The sequence below is a fragment of the Pimephales promelas genome, chromosome 7, assembly GCF_988280905.1.
Source record: "Pimephales promelas chromosome 7, fPimPro1.hap1.1, whole genome shotgun sequence".
Taxonomy (NCBI): Eukaryota; Metazoa; Chordata; class Actinopteri; order Cypriniformes; family Leuciscidae; genus Pimephales; species Pimephales promelas.
The window spans coordinates 34584876-34610251 of NC_142775.1; the positions used below are offsets into that span (position 1 = coordinate 34584876).

General features: G+C 38.7%; 1 protein-coding gene across 3 annotated transcripts in view; it reads left to right on the forward strand.

Moving 5' to 3' along the window:
* The first annotated feature begins 203 nt into the window (after positions 1-203).
* itga4 (integrin alpha 4) overlaps positions 204-25376 on the forward strand; it is a 55672-nt gene continuing 30499 nt past the window's right edge. For 2 of the 3 annotated variants that reach the window (XM_089133376.1, XM_089133377.1), the window contains exon 1: positions 204-742. The gene's annotated coding sequence lies outside the window, so the exon portion shown is untranslated. The remainder of the gene's footprint in view (positions 743-25376) is intronic. The other variant, XM_039683435.2, reaches the window with a different exon arrangement.

Below are 25376 nucleotides of genomic sequence, written 5' to 3' on the forward strand. Positions count from 1 at the left end.
TTTATAGGTTTTTGTGTCCCACACTTATCCCATCCTGTAAGTCTTTTGTAAGTTACAGTAACAAAAGACACTTCGATTATTGTTTTCATTTTTAAGTGCTTCACACTCCAGTCCAGTTGGTGGCGGTAATGCACCGAAAGTCGGTTTGCCAACCGCCATAAAACATCAAATGAAGAAGAAGAAGAAGAGGAAGAAGAAAAGTAAAGACCATAGATATCTATATAAAGGCTAGATATCTCGTCCGCGCTGCTGGCCAATGGAGGTCGATGTCAGCACCTGGCGGCCATCTTGTCACAGGCAGCTCGCTCACTGGTAACATTGTTTTAATGGTGCATGTACTTTTTAAATCACCGTAACTTGCTCAATTATCTACCGATTTTCAAACGGTCTGGTTTGTTATACGGCAGAGATGTAGTTATGATACTGCATACTTATGAATAATAAGTGTAAATAAATAAATAATCATCCAGAATTATAGCCACGTTAATAACGTTTGTAAGAAACCAAACCTTTTGTAAATCCATCAAGATTTCAACGAGATAAGAGTATTTCTTACATCAGATACCACAGAGCCCGCTAGAAAGCCTGTCTGTGACAAGATGGCCGCCGGTGATGACGATAAATACTTGGCCGTGAGACATCTAGCCTTTATATAGATATCTATGGTAAAGACCCTTCCTTAAAGACATCATCACCCAGGAAGTGACATCATGATGGAGGGAAACTAACAGCACAAACAACAGTGAGTATCTTTCTTATAGTATTAGTTTGTTTGCTGCATTCTAAAACATTGCATTCTGTTAGAGATAATAACAGTTTGTTAATGTCACAATGTCAAAAGACGGGTTAAGAAATTAAAATACACTTAAGTTGCATTGTTGCAAGTTAAATTGGTAACTCCCAAGCAACTGAGATCAGTTGAAAACAAACCGATCCAGCAAAATCTGTAGTAACAATAACACTGATGTGAGTAAAATGAACAATAATGAAAAAAAAAGTTGCCATTGAGTAGATCTATCATATTGGTCAGAACTTTTTATGTTTAACCTATGTTTTATGCAAACAGAACATATGATACACATACGGCTAGTATGTAGGCAAGCATGTGTTTTGGGAATTGGCAAGTAGCCATATGAAAATCCCTAGATGACTACTAATGAATTGAGTTCTTCTCAATGACTACTGCAGTTTGGGGACTCCACCCCAGCTTCCATGTTTTTGTGTTTGGTGGTAACATTCAAGTTTAGGATTGTTTCAAGACTATTTGATAATCGTAAACTAGTTTGTCTTCAATGATGCCTTATATATATTCCCTTTATTTTCATGCAGAGGATGTGGATTTGCTTTCTGTCAAACAATTGTATCCCTTAAATGCACTGTAAGTTGATTTTGAAGAGTTGCCAAAATAGCACATTTAAATGTTCTTCTGAATCTTTTAAAGCTCAGAAGTGTACCATTAGTGCCTGCTTGAGGGTTATGTCATATTTTTATTATTCAAGCTTTACTTGTAAAAATTTTGTCACCATAGTCACCTCTATATCAGTTCCATGATGTCAACCACCTGTTTGGCAGATTTGTGTGAAACGAGCTAGCATGCAGCAAACGGTTCTTTTATTGATTCTCCATTATTTCTCAGAAAAGAAAGAGCTGAAGTTGAATTTCGACCTCCGAATGGCTAGCTAATGAATCGTTGTCGGTTGGGGGCCAATTACATGATTTTCAAAGGCATTTTATGCAATGAACTCTGATATTAGGAAGTGTGTGTAAGCATGCAGAGTCTTGGTGGATAAGTAATAAGACCCACTTAACTCTTCAATTATTTTCCATTACAGGGGAGCCACAGCAGTGTTTTGCCTGCTCAGTTTATTGGTAATGGTAGGCTTCATACTGAGGAGTGTTAATTGGTAGGTGTCAGAGCTAGAGAGTTGCGGGTTATGTTTGGAGCATCTTCATTAGCGCTTAGCTCCTTAAGTGAAACTCGTCACTGCCTGCGTGCACCTATGCGTATACAAGCATGCACTTTTTATCGTGCCGCTTGCTGCCGTTGCAAACACGGCGCTCCATTTCAAGCTGAGGCCCTTTCAGAAGGGTGGATAAATTATGTACATTTTTTAGCATTTAAGTGAAACTCTCTTTCATTGGGCGCAGCTGCACTCATGGGGACTTTCTTGATTTCTGTGGTGATTAATTCAGTTCACATCTTTATTTTCAAAAGCCGATTATTTCATTTAAAGCCATTACAGATTCATCCTCATTCAATGTCTCTGGATAATTCACACAGCCAGAATTAATGGGCTTTGCTGTCCTTCAATAACTGAATGGGGGCAACATAGATTTTTATTTATAATTATACTAAACAAATATTATTTTAAATTGTATTTAAATATATACATTACTGTTTTGTAAAATATTGTATTGGCCATCGTTTTAGTAAAGACATTTATTGTATAATGTTTAAACAGTAAAAATTATATTTCAAATAAATATTTTTCTTTTGGACTTTCTATTTACATTTATGCATATGGCAGGTGCTTTTATCCAAAGAAACTTAAATTGCACTTCAAGGTACACGTTTACATTCTTATCAGTTCTTGCTCTCCCTGGGAATTGGACCCATAACCTTTCAAGAGCCAACACACTTCTGTTTGAGAGACATTCTATTCTTCAAAGAATCCTGAAAAAAATGTATAGAATTATATTTGAAGGATTGTATGAGACTGAAGACTGAAGTAATGATGCTGAAAAATGTAATATATTGCATAATATTACCGTTTTACTCTATTTTGATAACATACTGCAAATGTAGCCTTGGTGCGCATGAGACTTTTTACAAAAAAAAAAAATATCTTACAGACTCCAAACTTTTGAAGGGTAATGAATTTGTTAACCATAGAACATATTTATGTTGTAAAAAATGTGTCTGATTTATATGAAAACATATATTTCTTGAAATAAAAAATACAAATATAATAGAAATGCACATATCCTATATGCATATCCTATATATATATGAACAAAATATATTTTAGAAAACATTATGGATTTTATGAAAAATTATGATTGGATGAGTCAATGAGAACCAAACATGAGGGCCTTTTAACATTTTTTTGAATATTGGTTCATTTTATCATGTTACCGTTGCTGCCTGTTTAAAAAAGCAGTAAGCCACTGCAGTGACAAAATCAATGGCCTCTAGTCGGTTATTGCCTTAATAAACTGAATATTTCAGAGAGCGGCGTTCAATCAAGAAAGCGATAAAAGCTATTTATTTGTTCTGAAGAAGCATTTCGGTTTCGTTTAGTGAGTGTGAGGAAGCACTCTACATGGACTATGTGCATAGATTGTGTGGACGGTTTCATTAAACTTTAACTGCAGAGCCCTTCTGGCTCAAAATCTGTTTAGTTTAGCCCCAAATCCGGCACCCCTCCCCCAGAAAACCACCCTGTCTCCCACGTCTCACGGGACCGCTAGATCCCATTTAAACACGGCCAAGTCACACGAACGCATTCGCCCTAGAGAAGTTTGCTTCCTTTGACAGACTACCCTTCACCGACGGCGCGTTTTCATTAAGGCTTGCAATTTGGACACTTTCCAAATCACCTCTATTCTTTCGGGCGAGAAGCACACTAATTATGCCAGCGTCTTAAGGAGAACTGGAAACACAATTACGCATCTTCCTTCTGGTGCCTGTGCGCAGTGGTTTGTAGGTCAGGGGGACGCGGGCCCATTTCATCACAATGAACGCATGAGCTGCATGGCTAATGTTTTAATCGTAATAATTAATACCACTTCGCTCTCATGCTGCTGCTAATTATGCATCCACACGTCACGGCGCAGACCTCGTTGATATCTGGAGAGAGGGGATTTCAGCCAGGTTTTCCAAATCCCCAGGAAGTCAGGGTTCATTTGGCTAGCCGAGCCTTTTCCAACACTTCAGTTGAATGTAGAACATGTGAAAAGGGCTTTTTACTTACTAGATTTTTAAGTGGCATGTTTGGTTGTACAGTATGTTTCGAGTATAGTGAGAAAGAAGACTGACAAATGGTCTATTCACACCAAGAGTGAAATCAATGTGCTGCTGATCGAAGATCACATTTAACTAATAGTTCAGTTCAGGGGTTTGCTGGTATATGCCATAATTATGCCAATATGTGGGCATAAAATGTATTTCTCCATTGTTTCGAGTCTCAATTTCTGTTGAGACATTCAGATGGTAGAGTCAGAATTTGGCGTAAACAGAATGAAAACATGGATCCATGCCTTGTTACCACTGTGCAGGCTGGTGGTGGTGGTGTAATGGTGTTGGGGGATGTTTTCTTGGCACACTTTAGGCCCCTTAGTGCCAATTGGGCATTGTTTCTGACCATGTCCATCCCTTTATGGCCAGGACAATGCACCATGTCACAAAGCTCGAATCATTTCAAATTGGTTTCTTGAACATGAAAATGAGTTCACTGTACTAAAATGGCCCCCAGAGTCACCAGATCTCAACCCAATAGAGCATCTTTGGGATGTGGTGAATCGGGAGCTTTGTGTCCTGGATGTGCAGCCCACAAATCTCTATCAAATTCAAGATGCTATCCTATCAATATGGGCCAACATTTCTAAAGAACGCTTTCAGCACCTTGTTGAATCAATGCCACGTAGAATTAAGGTGGTTCTGAAGGCAAAAGGGGGTCAAACACAGCATTCGTATGGTTTTCCTAGTAATCCTTTAGGTTAGTGTTTAGTACTGGGGCTGCAGTGGCTCAGTGGTTCATGTTGTCTACAAACCGGAAGGTTGGTAGTTCTGGGTTAGGGTTATCCCCGGTTCCAACTGACCAAGTGTCGAGGTGTCCACGAGCAAGTAACCTAACCCCAGCTGGATGGCACCTTGCATGGCTATGTAACTATAGTAGTTGTAGTTTTCATCATTGGGTCTTGGTGTGTAAACAAATCACTCATGTTGTTCCATACCTGTTTGGTTTCCTTTGTGGAACACAAAAGATGATATTTTAATCAATGTCTTTATTTTTTTATTGGTCCACGCAATTAATGTCAGTGGAGTCCAATGTTCTTTGAACCCCAACATTCTTCAGAATTCTTTTGTCTCTTTTGTGAACTGCAATCAGGTTTGGAATGAAATGAGGATGAGTAAATGATGACAGAAAGTACTTTTTTGGGTGAACGATCCCTTTAAAAGTGTGAAATTAAATTGTGGTTTCTCGTGTCGGCTGTAAGAAGTTGCGAATAGTTGATCGGGTTAGAAACGGGCTGCTAAGAAATTGCCGTTCAGATGTTAACAGACAGTTTGTCCAGGTAGCAGACCTTGTTGGTTCTTCAGACCTTTCCTCAATATCCATAATCTACTCATTTTCCTGAGGAAACACATCACTTCCCAACTAACAGGAACACTACAGGGTAGAGGGGTGCTTAGGTCAGGGGGAGGGAAGGTTGCTGAGGAGATGAACGGAAATGTCGGTTAGTGGGTGGAGGTCTTTGGAGATAATAAGAGAGCAGCTCCACCGCTTCAGATCAGGGCAGAGAGATAGTAGCCTGGATGAAATCCTCACAAACACTCCAAACACAGATGTTCTTCAAAAGACCCCTGATAACATAGAGATATCCCGCTTCATTCGGAGACATAGACCCCTGACTCATACTTAGTCTGTCTGTAAGTGGGACTTTACAGCCCCATATAATTCTTATTACACAGTGCTAAAGGAATGTTCTGGGGTTACGAATACCTTTTTTTCTTTTTTCAAAAAGATGCTGATAAACTGTTTTTCTGATCAAATTTTTGGTGACACACATTATTAATTTTTACTTGTTTTAATGCGTTGGCTGTAATATCAGTTTGAGACTCACACTGTGCATTTAATGTATCTATCTACCCAATTAAATAATGTCACAACCATGCAGTTCATTAACATGCAAATGGCGTCTTATGAAGAGATTAGTTAATTGCAACTCATTTGCATAATTAATGAACACTCAAATGAATAATGCTTTAGCGAATTTGTGCTGCGCTGTCATGAAATAAATTATAAACGACCGGCTGAGACCATTGTGTAAAATCCCACTGAACTGCATGAAATAATAAGCAGGTGAGGGATGTGTAATAAAATCAGAACATGGGAGAAATATGTATGTATGGTCATTTGTACACATTACTTAAAGCTAGATTTTAGCCTGTCATGGTGACAGCATGCAATATCCCGTACGGGCTCTGTAGGGTATCTGACTCTGTAATAAAAAAGACTGATTGTCATGGGGAAAAGTTATGATGGCAATTAATAATAAGCAAAATGACACAGAGGGTCTGTCGAGATGCTTTCGTTACCTCGTTGCTGTGTGGTTACAGAATTACACTTGTAAGATTTCTGTCCTCTAGTTGGAAGAACAGGCACCCTTTATTCATTTTCAAACTGATAGTCTCAGTGTGAATTCCAAATGAAGAGCACTGTAAAAGAGCATTGTAATTGTAAAGTCATTCCAAAAGAACTTGACTAACCAAATCCATTCTTAATTGGTCCTTTCAAGAGGTATTTTGTGAACATGGTTCCTGCAGGCAATTTATTTTAATCTCTACCTTAAATTTTAAATCCTTCAACAGCTCTCAAGTAGAAAACATGTTTGTTTGATTTTAACAAACACAACATGGATAAAGAATTATTTGAAGCATAAGTTTTATTTAAAAGAGGCTGTACAGCTATAAACATGAATATTGATTATCAAGGTATTTAAAGTGGCAGTAATGTAGATGGAGTACATACCATATCCCAAACACACACATGTGAGGCATTAAAGAGGACCTATTATGCCTTTTATTATGCTGAACGTTCTTTGGTGTCAAATGTTGCTGTTTGAGGATGAAAAAGGTATGTTGAAAAAAGTCTCCCTGAAACACCCCAATTGTTGTCTTGAGTTTATTTCTGGGAACGTAGCCTACAAATCACAATCTTCCTCATTTAAATAATTCCCGCCCAAGGCATGTGCAAAAAACGGACAAGGCTTGGTTGAGTTGGGTCAGTAGTGTGTTGTAACTTGCAGTTATGTTAAAGGGGTGTGACATTTCTGAAAATGCACTCAAAGCAGTTGAGGAATCTCAACAATCGGCCAATCAGAGAACATTGAGGGGCTTCATAGAGACAGGAACTAAACTGAGTGTTACTGACAGACTGGGAAAAGAGGTGCTGTAACAATGATAATGTTTTGAATATACAAGCATTAAAACTTGTTCAAGTAGACCCTAAAAACAAAATCAAGACTTTGTAAAGGGGCAAAATATGGCCTCCTTTATGTCTGACATGTGCTCTTTTAAAGAAGACACCAGCAAAAATGAACAAATGAGAAAACTAATTACAAGAAGACTGCTGAGCGGATGTTTGCTCTGTGCTTTATGACTCTTGCTCTGTGATTCAGTTGTTCAAATCGAAATGTTCTTAATTATTTACTGGCAGTAATTAATTTCCTTCAGAAACTGCAGTTGTGGTTGACAGTAAGATGTTTAAAGATATTGCATGATCATGTAAATTTAACCACAACTGCTGAATCAGATACTACTGATTTAGCACCAGTAATTTTCCTCTTTTCTATCATTTTGTACTTCTAAAAGGTCAACGTCCTACATTAAGACAGATGTCCGTGACAAGACCTCACAAGAAAGAGGAAACCAATCTCTTCCTGTGTAGAATTACATTAGTAGTAACCTAAAAGTGTATATACTACTATGATTGAACCTCATGTTGTTCCATGTTTGCATGTAATCTTCATGGAGTTAGTTTCTCCTTTTCATTTGCATAGAAGCAAAAAATAAAAGGATATACATATACAATGACATGAGTAAATACTGGAACAAACTATTCCTTTAACTTACATTCACACAGCAGCACACTAACTTGACTTCACTAAAAAAATGTATATTGTAATATTAGGCCTCACAGCCATACTGACACTAAAACCCAAATAATAATTTCTCAAATTAAATTGCAATATCCCACAACCCCCCCCCCCCCCCCCCCCGCTTTTGTAAAGTCAGTGAGTCTGGGATTACAATTGCTTTTACTTGACTTTAATCTTTCACAGCATTCATATTACAGTCTTTCTGGGGATTTACTCACTGCATTTGTGTTAACCTGCGGCATTGAATTATATTAGAATTTGTTCCCCTGCAGATTTGCTCATAAATCACTTTCACTGTCATTACTGCAGTTGTTATGTTGGCTTTTTGTATATTGGAGAGCGTTGCAACAAATATTGAACCATAATGATATTGTTCTTTTCTAAAACACTTCTGGACATCAAGTACTGTATGCACATTCAACTGACATCTAATTTTACCAAGTGAAACATGTTACAACATCTTTGTTGATCCTGGAACAACGTTCCAATCAACCAATCAGATTTGAGGGACAAGTTTTAGGATTACAACCAGTGTTTGGTGCATCTGTGTTATTCACCCATCATTTCCCTCCGATTTTAGAGATAAGTTAAGTTTAGGGGTAGGGATATAGCTATAGGATAACATTTTTGGACAGGAATGTTGCTCCAGGCTCAACAAAATACGTTGACCCAGGAACATGTCTCTCTCTCTCTCTCTCTCTCTCTCTCTCTCTATATATATATATATATATATATATATATATATATATATATATATATACACTGCTTTAGTTCTTAATCTTTAGCTAATATAGCTCAAGTTTGTGGATTTGTTTTTTGCAAAGGATTTCATATTTTTAGTGCAGTGGTCTGGGGTGGTCAGGAAGGAAGCTTTAATCTTTGGGGAATATTGCAGCTTTGGGTTTGGGAGGGTTAAACGGCATTCAGATCCTGCTGACTGCCGGTTTATTTAGACGAGATACAAGTAGGTCATTGATATTTCACTAATTAGTGTTCCCCTCACACATCCTTGACTTTATATACAGACCTAGAAAATCCTCAGCAGTTTCGTTGTGTGTTTGAGTGAGCACACTCAAATGAAACTAAAGCAAGGTCAGATCCCCATCATGTTTATTTAGACATGCAGTTTAAGGTAAACTGTTAAACGAAGACGGTCTACTGTAAGTCTTTTGGGATGGTTTAAAATAACAGATACACTTACAAGACCAATTGTTCCGTGCATTCCTGGTTGAAATGGACGATGTTGCGTAACTTCATGCCATTGAACTTCTTAAACTGGCTTTTAGTTATTTTGTGGACAGTGATGCAAATACAGTTGTGCGATTTCATCATTTCATCATGTACTAGGAAAAAAGTCACCAGCTAACCACAATTCCTGTATGCTTTGTGGTCTTATTCCATTCTACCTCCCAGTTGGTTCTCCATGACTTTGACCCGCTGGACCAAATTCAAAATCCACAAAGGCACTTTTTCTAAAAAAGTCTTAATAACCTCATGAAGATTTTGTTTGACACTTTTACAACACAATGAGCAGTGTGGTGGGATGACCACCAGGGATAGAGTCTATTGTATTGTAGAGTCAGTGTGATGCTGTCTACTGCCTAAGTTGCCTTCTAAGGCTGAAACTTAAGGATTCTAGTCATATAAACTTCATTTAATTCAGACAACAATTTATAATAAAACCTTTAAAGGATAGTTCACTCAAATGTGAAAATTCAGTCACCATTTCCTCAGTCTCATGTGGTTCCAAACCTGTATGATTGACTTTCTTCTGCGGTAACACAAAAGATGGTATTTTTTTGGCCATATTAAATAAGTCAATGGGGTCCAATGTTCTTTCTCACAAAAGTACGAAAGCCATACAGGTTTGGAATTGTATGAGGGTGAATAAGTAAAGACAACAAAACGCATTTCTTCTCAATAGCTTTTATCTTGATGTGGGTGTCCATATATTGTACTTGTATTTTATGTCTTTGGCCTTTGGTCAACGCCAGTTGTTTTACAAATAAAATTGTATTGTATTAGCCCTTTAGTTTGCATTGCATTCACAGAATTGCCACAAAGGTGCTATAATGGGTATAGTGTAAGTCATATATAGTCAGTTTTTTTCAGTAGAGTTTGGTGGTAGCATGTCGCTAGGCTAACAATTCTGTGTACCCAAATTAGCAAAGAAAAAAAAAATCACAGCTTTTTAAATCAATAGTTCATTTTAAATTACCTTTCATATTGATCAAATTGAATTATAAGTACGTTTATGATCATCATTTATCACTTTTCATTCGCCATCTTCTACTGTCTTTGTCCACCATTTTTGGATGAATTATGCATTGCATGGATGCCTATGCCAGGTCTGTAAAATGCATTGTCTAAGAATTTGGTCAAAATACTGTTTATCTTTTGAAACATCCCTCATGTTGGTATCATATACTTTTCACACTTATAGTTTAACCCCGGCAGCACGTAGCACACGACATGTTTACATAAAAGCTCTAGCACTGTGCATCCTCATATTGCTGACAGTAGGCTACTAGTATTGAGTTCACACTGAATAGATACTTTGGACTAAAAAGGTACGCAACGGCCTCTTCACTCAAATTGATGCGTTTTCTGTCCGCATTTGACATCTTTCCTCACTAAAAACGCTGAATTTACTGTTCATAGCTATAGCCTACAATATGCAGTGTTTCCATGACTGTACAAAGCACGCAAAACAGTACACGATTGGTTGTCTGTTGCTTAGCATCTAGCTTTAACATTTTAACCCCGGGTAAGAGGCGGCACTAATTCCTACCTTTTTCTAAATTACAAGACTCAAGTACTCCAAAGACCAAAAGCCTCCACCTCTGTCAAAAATGAGATAATGATATTGAATGAATGCTCTCCACACATAGTATACACTCATCAAATACTTTCACTTCAACTCACTAAATCCCGACCTCTGCCCATTCAGAGATGCCGGAACTTGGGTAGAAACCTATACATAGGAGCTTGATTAAAAATGTTAAATTTAAACAAAAACTTTAGATGGACGAAGAGGCTTTTGCTAGTGTGAAACTTTGCTTTACCCGGGGTTAAGCACAGTGTGAAAAGGCCCAATGTCTTTACCCATTTCTCCTACTCTCTTGGTCTTTCTCTGTTAGGACTTCTTTCTCTGTCTCTCTCTAAAATCTGAATGCCATTACATTCTACGCTGGAGACATAGTGTGTGTTAATAAGCTGGGACATCTGGTAACCAGCTTCTTTTCTGAATCATTAACTGACGTAGTTGCAGTGGCCAGAGGGGTTTACGGTAGATATTTGAGGGGAGGTTGTGGTGCTTGAGGAGGGGTGGGGTAAACCAGGAGAGACGGGTGTATGTGACATGAGAAAGACAGTGTGCTGCCTGGGAAATGTGTGTGTGTGTCAATGGATAGTCCTCGCAATCAGGGCCGGACTGGGACCAAAATTCAGCACTGGCCTGGCATTTGTGGATTTCACCGGCCCAACTAATTGATGACATTAAAAAAAAAACGTCCCCAGAATCTGAACATTTTTCCCACTGAGACACACCATACAAGGCAGCAATGACTTTCACACTGTAGTCTGTAGGCATACACGACACGTCATGATATAAGACTGAGGCGCATAGACTTTAGTCCATACAGTGTCCGAAATTAACACCCGCCAAGCACCAATTGCGGGTAGATTTTCCATTTGGCGAGTAAATCTCAAAAGGCTATCCGCCCCACTGGCGGGTGAATGTTCATTACAAAATAGTAATGAAATAAAATGCTTATTACAAATGCATTTTATCTGATCGGATTAGTCAGGGTAAATGGAGTAAAACAATAGGCAGAGTAAAACTATTTACTAATACTAACTAACTATTTTTAATATAATTATAGTATATTATTATTATTGCATACATACATTTTATTATTTTATTATTTATTTACATTTTATTTATTTAATATACAATTAATACATTTAATTTGTACAGAACTATTTTCATATAAGCGCCACAACAAAAATATTATTTAAACGTACAGTATGAGATTTTTGGCCACCAGGGGTCACTCGTTTAAAATAATAACAAAAGACGTGCTTTGATGACGTCGGGAAAGAGCGTGGGCTCACGGGAGTTGTTGTCGCTGTCAATGACAACCAGCTCAGCTCATGACATGACATCATCGTTTCACAAAATATACGGATATACGGCATCTCTCTGTAGATTTAGCTTGTCAAGAAGCTTTAAATGCAACCCCAATGTTTACCTGTGTCATGCTTCTCCTGTCCCAAACCCTTCTCGGGTCATATTTTTCAGGTACGTTTGAGCTTTAGCTAATGAGCTGGCTGTAGCAGCAAAACGTGCAGGCAAAGCGTAATCGTGGTCCATAACTATTATACAGATGAATATAAATATTAATATTACGCTACTTCAATGAATGACCTATTTTAGAACATTTTTCATTTATAGAGCGCACCGGATTATAAAGCACATAAGATACTGCAGTCAAACGTTTGACTGGGTTTGCGTTATTCATCCACTATGTGCTAAGGCTAATAGTGAGTGCGCGGCGCAGGTGAGGCGTTTATTTAGTAAGTATGAGCGCGCTGAAGCGGGCACGTACATTCGCAGCCTGACTCATAAGAGTATTCAATGTGTGCGGCTCGCTAACAGCAACAGTTGGCTGTTTTGAATGAGACGACACGGTTACTGTGAACGGGGAGCGCTTTATGCGCGAGCAGCACCGGGGACAGTGTGTCTGTTAAGAGTGAGCGCTCGTGAGCGGGCACGTGATTTACACACATAAAAATACGTACTACTTTTTTTTCTTCGTCATTTTCTTTGCTTTATTGGCGGTAGTCCAGTGTTCCCCTTTGTGTTTGGCAGTTTCGCCGGGTTCCGCAAGGAAGTTAGAGAAAATAGAGGAGTCAAAGGTTATATGACGCCATAGACGGGCGACGAAACGGAAATAAAGAAACGTCCCGTGTCTTCTAATTAAACTATAAATTTCATTTTCTCCGTATTTGAAATTTGGTGGAAACTGTCGGGATAATGTAAGTACATATCTAACAGAAATATATAACATAGATACAGTTATTTTTGCTATTTTTAATGCAGAAAAAATACATATTGTGGCTTTAATGTGTGTAAATTGTGTAATATACGTATGTGTATATAAATTAAGAATGGAAAATAATAGACCAGAAATATAATGACAAAAATGTTTAAATAGCCTATATATAAATTAATGTATATATGTGACACAAAAAGGCTGTTTATTATTTTGGTCTATTATCTACCAGTCCCCGGCAGGTGAGCCAAAAAGTTGGCAAAAGCATGGCACAGCGGCCAAAAACACAGGCACACGAGCATGGCACAGCGGCCAAAAACACGCGCACACGAGCATGGCACAGCGACCAAAAACACACGCGCACACAAGCATGGCACAGCGGCCAAAAACACACGCACACACGAGCATGGCACAGCATGGCACAGCGGCCAAAAACACACGCACACACGAGCATGGCACAGCATGGCACAGCGGCCAAAAACACATGCACACGAGCATGGCACAGCGGCCAAAAACACACGCGCACACAAGCATGGCACAGCGGCCAAAAACACACGCACACGAGCATGGCACAGCGGCCAAAAGCACACGCACACACGAGCATGGCACAGCGGCCAAAAACACACGCACACGAGCATGGCACAGCGGCCAAAAACACACGCACACGAGCATGGCACAGCGGCCAAAAGCACACGCACACACGAGCATGGCACAGCGGCCAAAAACACACGCACACGAGCATGGCACAGCGGCCAAAAACACGCGCACACGAGCATGGCACAGCGGCCAAAAACACACGCACACACGAGCATGGCACAGCATGGCACAGCGGCCAAAAACACACGCACACACGAGCATGGCACAGCGAAAAAGGATCATGACCAAACCACAATAGAATATATACTTTCCGCACTATAAGGCGCACTTAAAAGCCTTTAATTTTCTCAAAAAACGACAGTGCGCCTTATAATCCGGAGCGCCTTATATATGGATCAATTGGTTAATAACGCTCCGCGTTATTAAATTCACCCGCGAACTAGCGCTCTTGCCCATCTTGCCCATCGCTCATGTCACACAGCCAGTTCAACCTCGTACAAATCACTGTCCCCGGCGCTGCGTGTCACAGAATGACCTTTGCCTATTAACTATAGGCAAGAATTTTGATAACTGAACTTTTGCTCAACACGCACAATAAAAATTTAAATGGGCTTACAACCATTGTACACACAAACTGCTGTAAAATTAAACGAATAATATAACTAATAATAATATAATAATAATATAACTAAAAATTATATAAACAAAAACGTAAAAATATATATAAATAAATGTTTTAAAAGTAGGCTAATTAATTATTATCAATTTATTTTTGATAAATTGTCTCAAACTAAAAAGAAAAAATGCTTTAAAAAATGCCGCTCTGCAAAATTCTCTCGCTCGCGCTCCCCTCTCTCGCTCACATGCTCTGCTGCGAATTTACGCGCACGCCCCTCCTAATAAACGCCTCACCTCCGGCACTGCGCACTCGCTGTCTGTGGATGCACATCCGTGGATGCATAACGCAAACCCAGTCGAACGTATGGCTGCAGTATCTCGTGCTCCTTATAATGCGGTGTGCCCTATATGAAAAAAGTTCTAAAATATATTTAAAAATATATATAATTCGCAACGGATTATAAGGCGCACATTCAACGATTGACCTTTTTTAGAACATTTTTTCGCCTAGTGCGGAAAATACGGGTATGATAAAAAGTAGCATGACCTACCTTATCAGCAGCCGTTGCATCAGCGCGCTCTTCTCCGCTACCCTTTCAATGATGCAATCCGTGTCCAAAGAAGAGTCTCTTTTTCGATTGCCATAAAGGCTTCAAGATGCTTCTCCGCTCTGCTCCTTAATCGATTCTTGATTAATTTTAGCGTGGAAAAGATTCGCTCACATGCCACTGTGTCACAGACAGAGTTAACGGACAGTGAGGATGGTTTGGTATTTCAGCAGAGCCTCTGCATAACCGTCGGCCTTCGCACGCACAGTCGGCTTCATGTTGTCTTTCTCGCTCAGGGCCTTGAGTGTAACAACAAGGTCAATGTAAAGACATCCTTCTGGATCGCCAAACTTCCCAAACACTTTTGTAAGCGCAGCGTCTTTGGCCCATCGGGTTTCAACCCTGATTCGGCGGAGCACTCCACCTGATGAAGCTTCGTTTAGCCGTAGTCACGTGACGTAGGTGTTTTAAATCATCTACGCTTCGGGATCTCGCAAAGCTTCGAAACGTCTGTTTCGCGTCAGCCATCCCTAAAAATATCGAGATATATCCAGCTGCAGACCCGCAGCACCACCAGTTTCAGAACCCCAGTTTCAGAACCCCAGCGCCAGAACCGGAAGTGAGGGAGAGGCGGAATTATTATTATTGCATTATAATTATTTTAGCAAGCATGTAAGGACAAAACGGGCCTGAGTTCCTCATTTGATACATTGTAAGTTAAATTTAAACAAAATTGTTGTGATAAAACAGGCCTAGCTTGGGTTGAATTGGTCATATTGTATAGATTTTTAACAAAGTAATGCCGAATTTTCTCTTTTTTAGATTTTGACATTATTTTACACGAAAAATGCATGCTGCACATGTTCTTGTGAAATAAAGTATATTTTATAAAAAAATACCCATGCGCTTTTTTAACAATCAAAATCATCTTACAAATACATATCTTCAATATCAAAACAATTTAAGATTTTTGTAAACACAATAAATAAATAGAACATAAAATATCAGAGGTCTAATGAGTTATCAGATTGTGTATAATTTTGAAAACCTCCAATGATTGTCTTGTTTTATATCTTTCAAAGCTTTATTATACAAAGGTTAACTCCTTCATAAAAACCCAAAACAGGTCTTATCTTCCTAAATGTACACGCATAAACTGCTTAGCTAAAATTATTAAACTGTTAAACATTAAAATGCCCATAAGTTTCAAGTATTATTTTTTCACCATCATGATCAGGAAGTAACTCATAATACAATGAAATGAATAACTGAAACTGTATACAATTATTTTACACAAAATCAATGTTTTAAAATGCTTATTGCACAGTAATGTATAGCATCATAACATACGTAGAGAGTAGGACGTTTCTTGTTCAATAAAAGCTGTTTCATGTGTAAAATACCCTCCAAATTACGTTAGGTGGCGTTATTAGGTTTCAAATCTAAACTCCGCCCCTCAATTACGTTACTGGCGCTGGTGTTGGTTAGAACCTAACTCCGCCCCTCACTTCCGGTTCTGGCGCTGGGGTTCTGAAACTGGGGTTCTGAAACTGGTGCTGCGGGTCTGCAGCTGGATACTATAGAAAATATCCCGTATTTTTTACGCTCTGAAAAAAAAAAAAATTACGCTCTGACTGTGTTAACTGACTCAGAACACGCAACTATCTGTGTCTCGGCCCAAAACAATAGAAAATCACACCGGCCCTTCTGGCATGTGCCAGAATTGCCAGATAGGAGTAGCCTAGCCTACGTGAATGTGTGCGTTTTGTCTGTTTGTAAATCTAATGACACAGGTAGCGCTATATCAATTTTTAAAATGTGTTTTATGCCATACATAAAGAGAAAATAAACCAGTAAGAAATTGTTAGGCTAAATTAAAATGAAATGTAATAGCCTCAATAACTAAGATCATCAGCCCATTGCAAGAAAGCCCCTCCCACCGCTGAAGATGATTGAGCAAGAAAAATACGACTTGATGGTACACATTGAAGGATGAAATGGACGATGAAGTTTCCATATGTTGTTTTTACACAGTAATTAGAATCTGTTTTATGCTTTCTCTCTCACATGCACATATAGGCTATATGAAAAAACACTGGCTTATTGTGTGTGTGTGTGTGTGTGTGTGTGTGTGTGTGTGTGTTGCCTTTATACGATCTACTGACACATATGATGTCATTATTCGGGTCAGCTCTTCTGAAGATGCTCCTGTTCTCGTGCCGCCATCCTCTGTGGCCTTGGTACTAAACCAATGACACGGCTACAGATCATCCAAACCAAATACCTGCTGCGATCTTTGACCCCGGGAACATGCAGAGGTCGCTTTATGAGTTCAAGTGTGCCCGTCGTTCTCAGGAAGGCATTCAAATCTGTTTGCAGTTCATTTGAAATGTTTGGTCTGCTTTGAATTAATCGCAATTGGTACGATTTACTGGAAAATAAACACAAATAAAAACAAAAGGGGAATGCAGAGCTCACAAACCGCCTCATTTATTGCGATATCACGTCTGTTGTTCATCACCATGGCGACCTGCGAGAGAGCCTTGATGCGTCCCACTCACAGATGTGACCGGTTTGTATTCATTGGATATGCAAATGTGTTGATCCAATGCTCATTGTTATTCACTGCCCCTGAGACAAATGAGTTTGATGCTGTTTGTGTATTTGCTGTATGCTTCTAGTCTTCGGAAGGAGAGCGCGAGTGCAATGCGACACCGCTTGCCGAATGCTTCGACAGAGTTGAAAATGGATCCCGTGCAACGGCGGTGTATTTTTCGAGGGTCGCCTCGAAGCAGCTGTGAACGCGCGAGAGGTAGAGCTTTGGCTCCTCTCTTCTCTAATCTCATCCCCCATGGAGGGAAGCATTGGGCCGTGAACCTGGCTGCGAGCTGATTGGCTGCCGAGGTGATGGGTAGGGGGCTGTCAGTGTGAGGGCCGCAGCTGTTTTAGAAAGAGCCTGTGTCGGTATCTGCAGCATGTCGACGTGTGAAGTACAAAAGATGAATCCTATTTCTCAAGAGAGCCCCACATATGTCAAGTATATTGTCCCATTATACCAATTCATTTATCAACCCACTGAATGCCAATTAGATTCACAGGATGGTGCAGGTATACGGCGAGTGGTCGGTGCCAATGCTCTGCCGCAGCTGAGCTTCTCTGGCTGGCTTCCGCCGCCTGCCCCTCCGTGGCAGGGCTTACCGGGGCATGGTAACCTTCCCAAAAGGGCAAGCGGCGTACTGCCGGTGACTCCCCGTGCCGAAACGAGAGAAGACTCGGAGTTCCCGTTTCAGCTCGGGCCCCCCCTGATGAAGATGTCAGGGAGACGGACCCGACCCCGACCCGTGTGCCAGTGTCTCCACACAGCCTGGAGATCAGACGAGATGAGGGGATCGGATGATGAAGCAGCCCGCCGCGCGCCTTCAGCTGGGTAGCTACGTCCCAGCTGAGGCGAAAAGAGAAAGAGGGAAGGGGAGGAAGGTAAATCTGAGAAGTTGGAGAGCAGAAAGAAAACAACAGAAGGGAGGAATCAGAAATGTTTTACTATGGGATGACATCTGGATTGCGTCTAAATCTGGCATTTATTGTGGTGTCAAGACGCATTGTGGTCAGATCATTGAAACCACATCAGAGATCGACTGATATTGTGTGTGTGTTTTTTTTAATGTCTTTAATTATTGTTCAGAAGAGACAATAATTCATCACTAGCATCTGAAAATGACTCTGCTTTATAAGACCAATATTACATCCATCAACAAAGTGTTCATTTTAGCCATTTTGTCGCCAAAATATGAAGAGTTCAGATGCAAAAACCTCTAAATGCCATTTGAAATTTTCTTCTTTAATCATGATTTTTTATTAAACTTGTATATTTAAGTTCAGTAATTTCACTTAAATAACAATTAATAGGTAATTATCATTGCCATTTAAGTGAAATCACTGAACTTAAATATACAAGCTTGATAAAAATTATCATTCTAGAAAATTTCAAATGGCACTTAAAGGCTTTTGCATCTGAACTCTTCATATATTTGCCCAAGGCTTTTTACATTAAATTCTTTAGAAACATTAGAAATGTTTTTTCCTAACTATCTGCAAACCCATAAATGCGTATATCTCTTAACTTTATGGAGAATATTGTATGAAATATTGGTTGATTGAGATGCGTTACTTCGTAATATTTTATAGTATTCATATTTTGAATAAGCTTTTATTTCATTATTGTGATTTAACTTTTAGTCATTTCGTTATTTATTTTGAGCTTTTTAATATTTCTTTTTAGCTTTAATTTATTTTATTTACATTGTTGAAATGTAACTTTTTCAACTTTTCAACATCATAAAGGTTATGCCAGGTGTAACGGGAGCGAATGATACAGTTATGAGTGTCAAAAAAATCCCTGCACGTCAATTCAGAACGACTGTGATTGAAAAGTAATGATGACTAATTACGGTCCCACGTGTCTGATCTGCCCGGCTCCCCGGCAGCGTAACGTCATATTGAGATAGTTCCTATTCCCATGGCTGTGGTTCACATTCTCCACGGCTGTGCTCATGTGCTGATGGATTCAATTAGCTGGGCTATATAAGCGCCTGTGGACGATTTAGTGACCGTTTGTTTGCCCAAAGGGCCTGGAGTTGCCTGGATTTGTACATCCGGTTTTATTTTGCTTGATTAGTTTGTGGCGCTGGCTTTTTTGGAATTGCTAAATTTTTACATAGAAGTAGTTTCTCAGAAATGACTTCATGTTTTCTTTTTCTTTTTTTTCTTGATTTATGGAAATGCTGCAGTGCTGGGCGGCCTACTGAATTAGGACAGATGTTCTAAGCTGGTGTGTTCATAGAGCATCCAAACAAAGTCTTCGTAAAATGGCTAATATTATTTAATGTGTCATGTATTTAATTGGGCCATTTGTTGGTCTCATTCATTCATTCACTCATTCACTCCATTCACTCCCTCACTCATTCACTCCATTCATTCACTCATTCACTCACTGTAATGTTGGACATTTGATGGTATATTTGTTGGACATTTGGTGTCAAATCTGGGTCCAGTTCTTAAGTACTGAGTGTGGGTTCATAGGTGAATGTTTTAGAACACTGTTGTTCTCTGTCTTTTAAATGGCTTCCTCAGACAGAGGGTAGAGGAGAAAGATTTTGAGATTTGAGACCTCCTGGGACACGCATGCCACTACCACAGCTGGTTCATCTTTAGTGATAGCTCTGGGTCCCGTCACTGATGTTGCCTCTTATCATATGTCTCCTGAGCCCTCCTAAACCTCCCAGATTGCACTTCCAGAGTTCTCAGATACCCCTTTTCCACCAAAAAAATAACTGGTTCGGAACTGGTGCTGGTTCAAAGTTGGTTCGGAGTTGGTTCAACTTGCGAACCCCTTCAGAACCTGTTTGTTTTTCCACTGACTAGAGCGCCCAGGGAACGACGTTGTTACGTCACTGTGTACTGTACGTCGCCATACGTCTTAGCTAGAAACGCTTGCAAGTACAACATTACTTTGATTATCTCTAACTCGTGTACCAAGAAGGCTTTAAAAACAATTGAAATATGATAAGTCTTTTAATCTTTAGAGTACAGTGTGTTGCTCTGAGGTGTTTCTATCATTGATGTAATGGTGCTATGTATTAGTATCATTTAAGTATTAACTTTGTCATTTGGAGAAATTAAAATAGACACAAATTGACCTGTGGTATAAGAAGACAGAGCTCAGAAAAATGGACCTTTAACAAGAAAGATTGGTTGCAGGCTATGTCTTTTATATTGAGGCTATAGATATTGCCAGGCTAGATATATCAATATATGGTGAATTCAATAAATTGAGACATTTTTCCACTGAGATTGAGACAGTTTGATAGATTTACTTATATAAATAAGTAATACAAAGCATGTTTTCATCCATACATCCATCCATCCGGAGGTCAGGGCTGTTAACACTTCCTGTGTTCTGCATTCTTTTTGTTACAGTAAAAAAAAGTTGGCACAACAAGGTTCTCTGTGTTATTTTTTTATATTTATATTGGACCTCAAGAACATTTTTTTTTCTTAGCATGCATGAAATAACTGCTTGGAGTTTAAAAAAGCAAACAGGCAGCGTGTTTAAGAGGGCCAACATCCTTTAAAATGTTTTATCTCTCCATAAATTTTGCTGTCACTAATTGCGAGGTGATGACGGTAGTGATGTCACGGGGGGAAGAGTTACTGGGACAGTAGTGGGGGAAGGAGAGAAGGTCTCTGTCCCACTGTGAGGCCACATTCTTGGCTCTGCGTAGGTAAGAGGTGGATCCCATTAGCATTTCTGCTGATAGGAATATCTGCCAAGAACAGCCTCCTGCAGAATCTCTGATGGTCTGAGAGACTTTAAGCCTCATTGTAGACTGATTAGCAGACCAGCGGGAAATCTGTACACTTTATTAGCATTTTCTGCGATGATTTTGAATTCTGGAATGGATTTAAACATGGTAAATGAAACAGGAAATACTGTTGTAGTGATAGCTAAAAGCACAATTAGGCAAAATATGTGTTATAAAATGGTTCTGATCTAATTGGTCAATAGTGTATTCATGTATCAGTTAAAATTATACCACCAGATTGTTGTTTTTTCTGCTCACAATCTTAATTAAGGGGGGATTCACTGAAAAAAAAAAAAAAACTTTTTTTATTATTATCCTGTCCTATCCTGTATAAATGTCCAGAATGTTTTGTGCATTTGAAAGTTCCATGGATGCAAAAGGTTTTTCATGGAAACACCGATGCCAATAAATAACCTTTATTTTTGTGGCAAAGTTTTGTCACCAATTAACAGTTGAAATTAGTCAACAATAATGCATAACTAACATTAACTAACAATGAGCAATACATTTGTAATTAATCATAATATTTTTTAATCTGTCAATGTTAATTAATGAAATATTCAACTATTTTCGAATTAATATTTTTTATACACTCTAAAAAAATGGTGCTAAATAGCACTAAAAGTGGTTCATTGGCTTGTGCCATATATTCGTCATATGATGCTATGTAGAACCATAAGAGGTGACATAGAGCACGTTAAACACCACAGAGAACCACTGAAGAACCGCTGAAGAACCAAACTGGGCTTAACAGTTCTTGTGGTGCTGTATAGCACCATGACCACCGCAAAGAACCCCTGAAGAACCGCGGAAGAACCTTTTTTTTTTAGAGTGTATATTTCAATTTTTAGAAAACCAACATGGCACCAATTTCCATGCTATATTGTGAATCACAGCTAAACAAATGTTTTGTGCTATACTAGGGACAAAACATCCCTAGTATAGCACAGTCTTTCTTACCTTATAGAACAGGTTCCTTTTTTTTTTTTTTTTTTGGAAATCTGCAGATCATGTAAAGTTTTGCCATTGCAGTTTTTGTGTGGATCTGCTTATTAGCAAAGCTGCTTTTCTATCGCAGCTCCAGAGACTTCACCAGGGTCATGACGTGATTTACATAACAAGGACGTTTTGATGGTAAAGCCAATTCATCAAGCATTAGTTTTTGCTCCCAGAAGCCATAACAGCACAGAGCGAAGAGAGAAAAAATACTTGTTTCGCTTCTTCAGGATTCTTATCAGGATTGTACAATGTAATCCTCATTTTATCTAAACAGATCCATTCTCTTCCACTGTATTTGTAAGATCAGATAACACGTCCTCAATGTGTTCCAAACGGGAGATTTCCAAAAGATAGAGGAATTTAGGTCACATTTTACAATAACTCCACAGTAGCGTGTGCTACTCTAATCTGCAGATTCAAAATAACCCCCTAATCTGTATGGCTTTTGTTCTTAATATGTGATAGTTTGAATAAGCACAACTGCAGAAACACATCTGGGCAGGGTTAGCAGGGACAGTTTCCCATCACTGGATGGTCCGGGCAGTGGAGAGAATCAGAAAAGCATTTAAATGTTTAAAACAACCTATGCATGAACTTCTTTGTTCATTACACTTTAACAATAACTACAATGTCAGACAAACAGAGCAATGTTTTGATAGCACTACAAGGTTACTTTCATATATGAATAGCCTATACTATAAGTTGCAATAGAATAAAGTAATTCGTATTAAAACAGATGCACAAATCAGTAGACTTTCCCCTAAAATCGCTGGAATGTTGTAAAGTGCATTTAGCTGGGAACATATACACTGCATATGTGCATGTGTTTTCCATGCTTTACACATGGCGTCTTGTGCAAACATCAGCAATATGCACCATACTGACCATGCAATATAGCCATGAAGAGTTAGTCATCCCTTCTTTGACCTTTGCTCTTTTTTCTCTTCTCTTCCACATGTTTAGGGAGTTTAACAACTATTGCCCCTGTGAAAATTCAGTTCATTCTCCTTCTCTCCTTTTTCAGGACCTCCCAGAAGTTTCCACAAATCTGTCACCTCATGTCCCCCAATAAGTACAAATTGTTTGTTTATCCAAAAACAGATTTCATAAACTCTTTCAGCAAGGGTGAAAATATCAGGGACACTCTCTCAGAACAGATTTTCTGAAGCATTTAGCTGTAAGCAATTAAAGGTGAAGAGTGCAATTGCAGTGCTTCTACTAATACAAACAATTGTTTTCAAAAAGGTTTCCCAAACACTCATTGGTTTAACAAACAGCCAATGTTTCATCAAACTGGGGTGCGTTTCCCGTACAGCGACTTAACTCACTGCTTCACTGCCGTATGATGCATCTTTGAAGAAATCAACTAGCTAGTCACGACTGTCTGTTTCCCAAAACCATATTGTCACAAATTGGTTGTTCAACCATGTTGGATAATGATGTCATGCAGGTAGTGGAGTAATAACTTCTTTTTTTTTAAAGCAATCTGTTTGAGTTCCAATTAATGCTAGATGTTTACAGACATGTCATAGGACTATCTCATATTTTTCTCAGTTATTTGCTTTATTTCCAGATTCAATCATAGGCTCATTCATTGGCATACTAGAGCACGTTCGCACATGCCAACGTGATCTCATGAGAATACGTGTGTATTTGTAAATCAAGTGTAGTTCTATCATACGTACACGTTTTATACGCACAGAAACGTAATACTGACATATTTACAATAGCCTACTAAAACGTAAAACATCTACGTATTGACAGCACAGAAACGTAACTTATTTACGTATGAACAAATCTACCGACGGACGTACAAATTTGTACGTAGCCACTATTTATAAAACCTAGCCTACGTTGACTATGCAGTTGATAACGACTGGTGTTACCAGATTGGAAATATCCAAGTATACTTGAAGCTGAAAATGATCGTATTTGGATGAAAGTTATCGCACTCGAGCCAACTTTTCAACGTACACGAGCCAATGATTTTCTCCGCACAATCAGGGCAACACTGTTAACGACACGGAACTTGCGACCATAGTTGGCTTATGATGCGTTTGGGAAACGCACCCCTGATTGGTCCAGTCCCATCTGGTAAAAGAGAAATTCATTTTCTAAGGAAATATAAGGAACTATTTTTGATTTAGAAAGGATGCATTCAATTGATAAAAAGAGACAATGATAAAGTGTTACAAATATTTCTTTTAAATAAATGCTTTCCTCTTGAAAATTTGATTCATTAAAGAAGCACGGTTTCCACAAAAATATTAAGCAGCAAAACTGTTTATATTTATTTAAAGCCTTTATGTATAATGCATTTTAAACATATTTTAAATGCATTAATTGTGCCTTTAATGCACCTTTCAATGCATTATCATCACAGTTTATAATATATATTTATACACCTTTAGAAATTGTAATGCATTAAAACATGACAAACAACCAATTTCAGACTTAACAAGGAATCTGTGAATGTTATAATATTTGTTTGTAAACGTTAATTATTTGTGAAAAGATATGCATTGATATGAATACTTTTATAATGCATTACCCAAAGGGTTTAAGTAAAGTGTTAGGATCATGTGACACTGAAGTGGTTGCTTGCCTCAGCTTAATCACAGGAATAAATGATATTTGAAAAATATATTCAGACACTAAACACTAATTTTAAGTATGAACAAATTCAAATATGACTATTTTAATCATATGTGTTAATGAGCATAAGAGACTTAAAAAAAAAAAAAAAAAAAAAACATTAACTTAACAACTTTTGAATGGCAGATACCATAACTACATCATTATGCAGGAAACATCACCTAAGATGTAAAATAGAAAATCCTGAATAACCAAGTGATGCAGCTGGCTGGTCATTCATTGCCTCTCATTATTAAAAACAGAGTAATGGAGAGAGACAAGTCTCTCTTTCACACTTATTAAAGGGTCTCTGTGGATTCTTCCCTATGGAGGAAGGAGAGAGTGGCTGTAACTATTGATAGGTACTGAAAGAAATGCACACCCAAACTGTGAGTCTCAGCGCAAAAAAAATAAAAAAAAATAGTGACACACAAATGTAGTTAAAGAAACTTGATGATGTCCCAGGCCTCACACTGTGCTCCTTATCCACAGCACATGTGCGCTTGCTATTATCACTCAGAGGGGAATTGTGTCTGAGACAGCCTGAGACTCTCACATTTAATAAGGCCGTTTGTGTGTGGGTGTGGGTGTGCGTGTGTGTGCAATAATCTGCTTTGTCATGGTCATAAGGCTCTCACAAAGTGAAAAAGGATTTGTCATGATAGGCTTGATCAGAC